Source organism: Ochlerotatus camptorhynchus, unplaced genomic scaffold, assembly GCF_037179485.1.
Source record: "Ochlerotatus camptorhynchus isolate MF236.1 unplaced genomic scaffold, CSIRO-AGI_Acam_v1.1 ptg000248l, whole genome shotgun sequence".
Taxonomy (NCBI): domain Eukaryota; kingdom Metazoa; phylum Arthropoda; class Insecta; order Diptera; family Culicidae; genus Ochlerotatus; species Ochlerotatus camptorhynchus.
Window position 1 is genome coordinate 3,173,444 of NW_027040738.1, and position 9,080 is coordinate 3,182,523.

Below are 9,080 nucleotides of genomic sequence, written 5' to 3' on the forward strand. Positions count from 1 at the left end.
ATAAATCATTTGTCGTTCAGTCCGCATCGTGCTCTCTTGCCGTGCGGATCTATTTGCTTTTTGCTGAAGGAAGTGCTACAACAAATTTAAACAACACTTTTCAGTGCTCAACCTGTAAAATTTCTACCTTGTTCAACTTTTTTTCCTCTTCGATCCTTGTTTGGACCCTACCCAAGGTAATCCTTCTTGTATATCGATTTGGAAAATTCCTCTTCGATCCTTCAGATTCTTATAGTAATCTGCTTGGAAGTCGATTTGGATAACAATTTACTACCGCCATGGCGCCTAAACGCAAAAGAAAGGGGCAAACTCTTGATCCCCCTTCTGATGAAATTAATTTGAGTAATCAATTTGATTTTCTCACGGATGATGATAATGATCCATCATCCAAGAAAAATTCTAATAAACTTTCCCGGCTTAATGCCAAGAAGAAAAAAGATTTCCTCTATTGTGATAACCACTTCCGATTTCCATGCTCTTCGCATGGAACTTTTGAACTTCGTGAAAGTTAAGTTTTCACTACAAATTGGACGTCGGGGTGAATGCCGTGTATTGGCTGAAACCATGGACGTATTTAAATGTCTTCTCAAGTATCTTACTGAGAAGCAGCACAAATTTTTTACTTACGACACCAAAACTGAACATGTGTTCAAGGTTGTCATGAAAGGACTGCCCAGTGGTGAATCCCTGGATCAGATCAAAGATGAACTAGCAAAATTACTTGAAGTTGTGCCACTCCAAGTAATCCAAATGAAAATGAAATCCCGTCCTGGTGATTCACGCAACGGGATTTCTAATGATTTTTATTTAGTTCACTTCAAGTCTAGTGAACTAAACAACCTTAAGACCTTAGAAAAAGCCAGCCTTATGCTTCATGTCCGAGTGAAGTGGGAACACTTCAGGAAGACTGGAGGAAATTTCCAAAACCTCAACCAGTGCCGTAAGTGTCAGGGATGGGGTCACGGAGCTAAAAATTGCTACATGCCAGCTAAATGCATGAATTGTGGTGATTCCTCTCACGCAAAGGACGACTGTCCTGTGAAGGATATCCTAAGAAATTTAAATGTTCAAATTGTGGTGAAAACCACAAATCCAATTTTTGGGAATGTAAGACTCGCAAAGTGATCCTTCAATCTCGTTCTAAGCGACAGGTATGAAACGCTCCACGTATCCGACCAGGTACAAATTACTCTGCTGTTAACAACGGTCAGCGAGGAACAAATTCTACATTGTACCCGTAGGTACAAGTTTTTGTTTTTAGTTTTTGAAACTTTGGGAGTTTCTGTTGAAACAAAATTTGGACAACTTACGTTTATAGCTGCCTATTTGCCATTCCAATGCGTAGGCCAGCAAAAGAATTTTCTCAAGGGTGACTTTCAGAAACTTACCCGTCATAGGTCTAAATTCTTCATTATTGGTGATTTTAATGCAAAATACCGCTCATGGAATAATGCTCAAAGCAATTCCAATGGTAATATTCTGTTTGATGATTGTACTGCAGGTTATTATATTAAATATTCAATATCCAAGCAGCCCAACATGCTTTTCTTCTGAAAGACATCCCTCAACTATTGATTTGGTCTTAACTGATTCATGTCGACTTTGTAGCCAATTGGTTACCCATGCTGACTCGTTTCTGATCACCTTCCAGTAACTTTTGAAATATCCCAAGAAATAATTTGTAATCCCAACAGCTCTACTTTCAATTACCATAGAGCTGATTGGGAGCAATATCGAACATTTATGGTATATAGCTTTGATCCAAACATTCCATTGCAAACCAAATATGAAATTAACTATTCTCTTGATTCTCTGACTACTTCTGTAGTTAAAGCATCAGTACCAAAATGCGAGGTTAAATTCGATTAAATTATAATAGACGATGATCTTCAGCTCTTGATCCTTCTGAAAAATGTTTGTAGAAGGAAATATCAAAGAACACGCGATCCTGCCATGAAAGTTATCTGGCGGAATTTGCAAAAACAAATTAAAAAGCGATTCTCTGCCCTGAGGAACAAAACTTTTGAAAATATTTTTTCGAAATTAGACCCGAGTTCCAAACCCTTTTGGAAGCTCACAAAAATTTTGAAAAAACCTCAAAAGCCTATTCCAGCACTTAAAGAAGGTGGTAAAATTTTGATGACAAATTTGGAAAAATATCAGAAACTTGCTAAGCAATTCGAGAGTTCCCATAATTTCAGTTTGGGTCTTACTAGTCCTATTGAGAATCAGGTTGCTCGGGATTTTCTGAATATTTTCTCTCGGGAAAATATTTTTGATGATTCCTGGGGGACTGATTTGGACGAAGTAAGGTCTTTAACTAAAAAGTTTCATAATATGAAAGCTCCAGGTGATGATGGAATTTTCTATATCCTCATTAAAAAACTCCCAGAGAGTACCTTGTCTTTCTTGGTAAAATTATTCAACAGATGTTTCCATTGGGCATAATTTTCTGATAAATGGAAAAATACGAAAGTTGTTCCAATTTTGAAGCCGGATGAAAATCCAGCTGAAGCTTCTAATCTAACACCAGCACAGCCAGTTCATGAAAGCATCCCAGAAAATGATAGATATACTTCCATCCTTTTTCTTGTCTATTTGGTATATTTTGTACATCAGAGATGCGCAAAATATACCAAAATGGCCAGGCCTACTGTGCAGCATTTAAGGGGCAAGGTGATTCAGAAACATCGGGCCTGTTTAAATCTTTGATGCTTCGATGCTTCAAAATCCAATAAATGGATGAAACGTGGACATCTCGTACCGTACGTTCCGTTGTTATAAATGATTGGTCGTTGGGAGCATCTAACCTAAAAAAGTTAAATAAAGCTCCATTTTCCTCGAGTGGTTGGGCATGAGTACTAGCTCTTGTCTTAGCCCTATATGGCTTATTGTTATAGCGCCATTACTCGCTTTCTGAAAAGAAAAAAATGGAACGTAGGAGAAGAGAAAAAAGGAGTAAGGAACCCTAGTTCTATCTTCCCTTGTGTAAAAACTGAAAAAAACGGGTCTCTAATCAATCTACAGGAAAAGTTTGCTAAAACTTACAATGACTCGCGAACTTTTCCTATTGTGTGCCGAGGGGGGCGACTCTATCTACGATGCAGGGAAAATTTCGCTTTGCTGTTATGAGATGCGTGCACACTTAGTAGATAAAAAAAGATTGATGAAGATTTTGAAGATTTCCTGCAATAAGTTGAAGAGCGATGCAAGTAGATGAATATAGACACAAGGATGAAACAAGATTTTTCGTAGATTGATTTACTAGCGTGAGATATTCCGACCATCTAAAATTGAGATTAAGATGTGTCGCACCCCCTATTGTGTGCCTATATTTACCGTAACTAGGGATAGGAAAGTTATCGTGATCGAAAATAATATTGTCCATGATTTCACCAGCACTCCAAACGCTGTGTCATATGACTTCCGTAGAGCTGACCATTGCAGTATCGTCCATGTGCTGTCTAATCTAGATTGGGAGCATATTCTAGATCCTGTAGACGTTAACATTGCTGCACAAACCTTTTCTCACGTCTTGGCATATGTCATTAACAGACACGTTTCCAAAAAGATCATCCATATCGACTCTCGCGTCCCGTGGATGACGAAAGATCTTCGCTCGTTGAAAAGAACTAAGAAGGCTGCTTTCAGAAGATTTACTAAACTCCGCACACTGCCACTGAAATGCTACTATGTCAGACTCAACCACGAGTATAAGCGGTTAAGTTGTCTCTGTTTTCAACGCTATCAAAGGAGGATTCAACGGCGGCTAAAATCACACCCGAAATCCTTCTGGAACTTCGTAAATGAGCAACGCAGGGAAGTCGGCTTACCCTCTTCCATGATTTTTAATGGTGAAACTGCTGGAAATCAACAAGACATTTGCAACCTGTTCTCAGCCAAATTTGCTAGAGTGTTTGAAGCCGAGCAACTCTCCGCTAATATCATTACTTCCGCGGCCAGTAATGTTCCTTTGATCAACCAAACGCTCAGCATGGTCGAAGCCACTACAGATACGATTTCTAGAGCAGCATCTAAACTTAAGACTTCAACTAAGGCTGGACCCGATGGTGTTCCGTCGATTATTCTTAAAAAGAACATCACTTGTCTTTTAGATCCACTGCGCCGCATATTCCAGCTCTCTCTTTCCAGCGGCATCTTTCCGTTTTGCTGGAAGACTGCGGATATGTTTCCTATTCATAAAAAGGGAAGCAAACGCGACGTAAACAACTACCGGGGAATCACGTCGCTGAGTGCTGTATCAAAACTTTTTGAATTGGTTGTCATAGAGTCCCTAAATGCGCATTGCAGGCAATATCTAAGTACAGATCAACACGGATTCATAACTGGGCGTTCCACAACTACGAACCTGCCGTGCCTAACGTCTTACATCACAGACAGTTTGATTGCTCGGACCCAAACGGACGTTATCTACACAGATCTTACGGCAGCCTTCGATAAGCTGAACCACGAAATTGCGATCGCTAAGCTTGATAGGCTAGGGATCGGTGGAAATCTTTTGAGATGGTTTCGTTCATACCTCACGGAGCGACAGTAACAGTAACTTTGGGTACTTGTCGCTCAGCAAGCTTCTGCGCAAAGTCTGGTATACCTCAGGGCAGCCATCTGGGACCATTGGTATTTCTCCTCTACTTCGACGACGTTCACCATGTTATCACAGAGCCACGATTATCGTTTGCAGACGATCTCAAAGTTTTTCTGCGCATCCGCTCACTCGCCGACTGCCGTTCTCTCCAAAATCAGATTGACATCTTTGCTGACTGGTGTAGTCTAAACCGACTGGTGGTCAACCCAGCTAAGTGTACAGTTATTACTTTCTCACGCAAGAAACAACCGATTATTTTCAACTACAAACTACTAGGCACGACTATCGAACGGGTGCACTGCGTGAAAGACTTAGGCGTTTTTCTAGACTCAAAGCTGACATACTCACACCATATATCGTATGTCGTCGACAAAGCGTCCAGAACGCTTAGCTTTGTCTTCAAGATTACTAAGAACTTCACGGACATTTACTGCTTGAAATCGCTCTATTGCTCTCTCGTACGATCTACGCTGGAATACTGCTCTGCTGTCTGGAGCCCGAACTACAATAATGGGGCCGAGCGAATTGAATCTGTTCAACGACGTTTTCTTCGCTTCGCGCTCCGTAAGCTGCCTTGGAGATACCCACTTCGTCTTCCAAGCTACGAGAATCGCTGCCAATTGATCAATATCGAGCCCTTACGTATCCGAAGAGATGTTTTCAGAGCCTTAACCGTCGCCGATACTCTGCAAGGAAGAATCGACTGCGAAGCAATTCTGCAACAAGTGAACATTAATGTTCAACCTCGATCACTACGCAACAGTCTTATGCTGAGACTTCCACTTCTTCGAACTAATTATAGCATAGAGAGCGCTATTTACGGCTTGCAGCTAGTGTTCAACCGAGTAGCGTCGATGTTCGATTTCCACTTGACACGGAATATGCTTCGCCGAAGATTCTCTGCCTTTTTTGCTGACCGAAGGCGCTTGATACCCAACAGCTAAGTGTAAAATTTAAGACTTATAAATTTTTAGTAACTTGACAATGCTTTCCAAGTTATTTTCGTTTGTAACTGTAGTAACTGTAGTATATGTATGTCGTCTGTATAATCTGTACTTTTTTTTACAACACATCATTGGGACTATTTCTAGTCTGTAGATGCAACCATAACAAATAAACAAATAAATGTTGCTGTAGTACTTACTCAACGAGAGGCCACCGAATTAGTGACACCCTCAGAAGTACTACGGAGTTGAAGTATTGGGTACGGTATTAGGTCAGGATACGCCGCAACCAGGTAATACAACCAAAAGCATATGATTGTTTTTTTTTTTGGGAATTTGATAATAAACTCAAGATCTTATGCATAGTAAGCAAACGCAGCAGCCGCTAAGCTAACCGAGTTCCTCAATTTGTTTTCTTAGTACGGTATTAGTGAAATTTATAAGGAACATAATGTTACGAACTAAAGGGTGATACGGTCAAAATTTGGTCAAGGGAAAACGCGTGTAAATCGGTGAAATCGTTTATTTAAAAAATCAAATTAAATTTCTTTTACAAGTTCAATTAGTATAAAATTCAGGAAAAATATTCAGTTAGGCTTCCGCTTTTCCAAATCCGAATTGCCGGGCCTTACGCTTGACCCCTGCCATCAGATTTTGTACAGCCACCTTGTCCACCTTCTTCGCCGCAGAAAGCCAGTTTGCCTTGAACTGCTGCTCGCCCTTAGCAGTTTTTTTGGTCTTCTTTAGGTTCCGCTTGACAATAGCCCAGTATTTCTCAATTGGGCGGAGCTCTGGCGTGTTGGGAGGGTTCTTGTCCTTGGGAACCACCTGCACGTTGTTGGCGGCGTACCACTCCATGGCCTTTTTACCGTAATGGCAAGATGCCAAATCCGGCCAAAACAGTACGGAACAACCGTGTTTCTTCAGGAAAGGCAGCAGACGTTTATTCAAACACTCTTTCACGTAAATTTCTTGGTTGACAGTCCCGGAAGCTATGAAAATGCTGCTTTTCAAGCCACAGGTACAGATGGCTTGCCAAACCAGATATTTCTTTGCGAACTTTGACAGTTTCATGTGCTTGAAAACATCTGCTACCTTTCCCCTTCCTTTTGCCGTATAAAACTCCTGTCCCGGAAGCTGCTTGTAGTCGGCTTTGACGTAGGTTTCGTCGTCCATTACCACGCAGTCAAACTTCGTCAGCATCGTCGTGTACAGCCTCCGGGATCGCGCTTTGGCCGTCGTATTTTGTTTATCATCGCGATTTGGAGTCACTACCTTCTTGTAAGTCGATAGTTCGGCTCGTTTTTTGGCTCGATGCACGGTTGTAGACGATACACCCAGCTTATTTGCGGCATCTCGGAGAGAGAGGTTAGGGTTTCGCTTAAAACTACCGGCAACTCTCTTTGTCGTCTCAGCGGCTTCCGGTTTTCGATTTCCCCCCGATCCAGACTTCCTGGCTGTCGATAAACGTTCCCCAAACACTTTAATTACATTTGTAACGGTTGATTTGGCAACTTTTAGCGATTTTGCCAACTTTGCGTGCGAGTAGCTCGGATTTTCGCGATGCGCGAGCAAAATTTTGATACGCTGCTCTTCTTGCTTGGACGGCATTTTGACAACTGAAGAGTGAATTCCAAAATCAAAATAGGAGCAACATTCTACACACACACACCTTCAAAATGAGGGGTGTTCAGGTTTTTTAAATGCAAAATTGAAAGAAATACGTCAAGTTGATATTGACCAAATTTTGACCGTATCACCCTTTAAATAAATAAAAAGGAAGGATCTCACCCGAATAATCCTTGAAGCTCCCGAATACAGTTTAGAAAAGTTCATTGGATCTTGATTAAGGAAAACCAGTACTCGTTGCCAGCCCTCGGAAAGAGATGCATCATCAAATGCAACAGTCCGGCATCTCTCGGTGTCACTATAAGCCTGCTGGATTCACACCATCGTGATCATCTTGGGATCTTCGTTGCCCATCAGCTAAGACAGCTCCCAACAAACACCGCTCCTGGATCTTTCTTTTTTCTTTTTCTTTTTCACTTATCATCCGCCATGGTCTGATCTATTTCGATCCCGTCCATGAGATTTTGAACAATTGAACAATCGGAAGTTAACATGATTAAAATGGTTAAAATCACCAAATGAAAATCAGCAGCAAAATTAAAAATGTGTCAACTTTCCAGCTCGACCTACTTCGATCGTACTGCATTACTGGAGATAAACTGAAATTGTGAAAACTAATTGAAGCATCAAGCCAGTGCTGATTAGTTTTGAGAAATTTGTCAATTTCTCGCTTTGAATCCTTCCATCTTTTCTTAAAATGGGAAGCGAAGAAGCTTAATCTCTTATTGACCTCACCCCTTTGATCAGCTGGGCAATTTGTATGGAGTTCAATATATGCTTGTAGATACATATATCAATTGACGATCCAAATCCGTGAACCCAGAACTCCTCATTTTTTCGAAAAGAAATGGACGACTCAAAAAGTAATCCAATCCATTGAGATTTAAAATTTTATTTTGATTTGAAACTCATGATTAAGATATTTTTCAACCCTCTTTTTGGATAAAAATTTAAGGTGCTTGTGAGACATTGACAATTTTGAGCATGTTGAGCATATAGTATAGAATATATAACTTTTGAAAATTTACATTTATATTTACCTGAAAGTGAATAGCAACTTTGTGGATTATTGTGCAACACCGGAAATTGATACTGAACTAAGATGATAAAAAAAAATCACGATTAAGTTTACCAACTACTGAAACATTGACGCACATGAATAATTGTACGTTGTTCACGATCATGTTAGCGCGGCAGCACACAGCTGAGCTTATACAATGATGTCACAGACACACACAACTTTACGCTTTATTCAAAAGTTAGATTCACACGCCATCTGTCCGACCAAGTTGCGAACTAATTAATTTATTCAAAAGATGCGCTTAACTACCCAAGTAACAATTTAAGTTTTATGAAATACTGCAAAGCAACTATAAAACAACATTCATAAAACCCTGGTCAAGGCTATTTTGTCATTAATGCATCCACCATAACCTCATTAAGACTAGAATATGTCTAGTTGGCCCACCCTGGAGAAGGTTCTAAAGGGTGTATTCCCGAAGCTCTTCAAGATTGATTTAGTGCAAAAGGTTGTATGACGAACGCTTTGAGAACCATTTGAAAGCTACAATAAAAGCTATTTAGCAACAATAAAAACCCTTTCCGAGCCGTTTCCCCTAGCCGCATGCTAGGAAAGCATTAATCAAGATAGAAAAGGATTTATGAATCCGATCTTTTCAAAATAATTAAAATAGAAACTGATGATACAAAAATCTTGTTGAATATCCAAATGTATTACAATAGTTCTCATTAAGTGGCCTTGTTTTAAGTTCCATATCAAATTTAATGTGAAATGTACGTGAAAACATCGAAAAAATTAAGTCCACCCTCGTAAAACGTCGATTTGACCAATTATTTAAAATTGTAAAAAAAAAATATATTCTTCAGATCGAGCTTGGCCG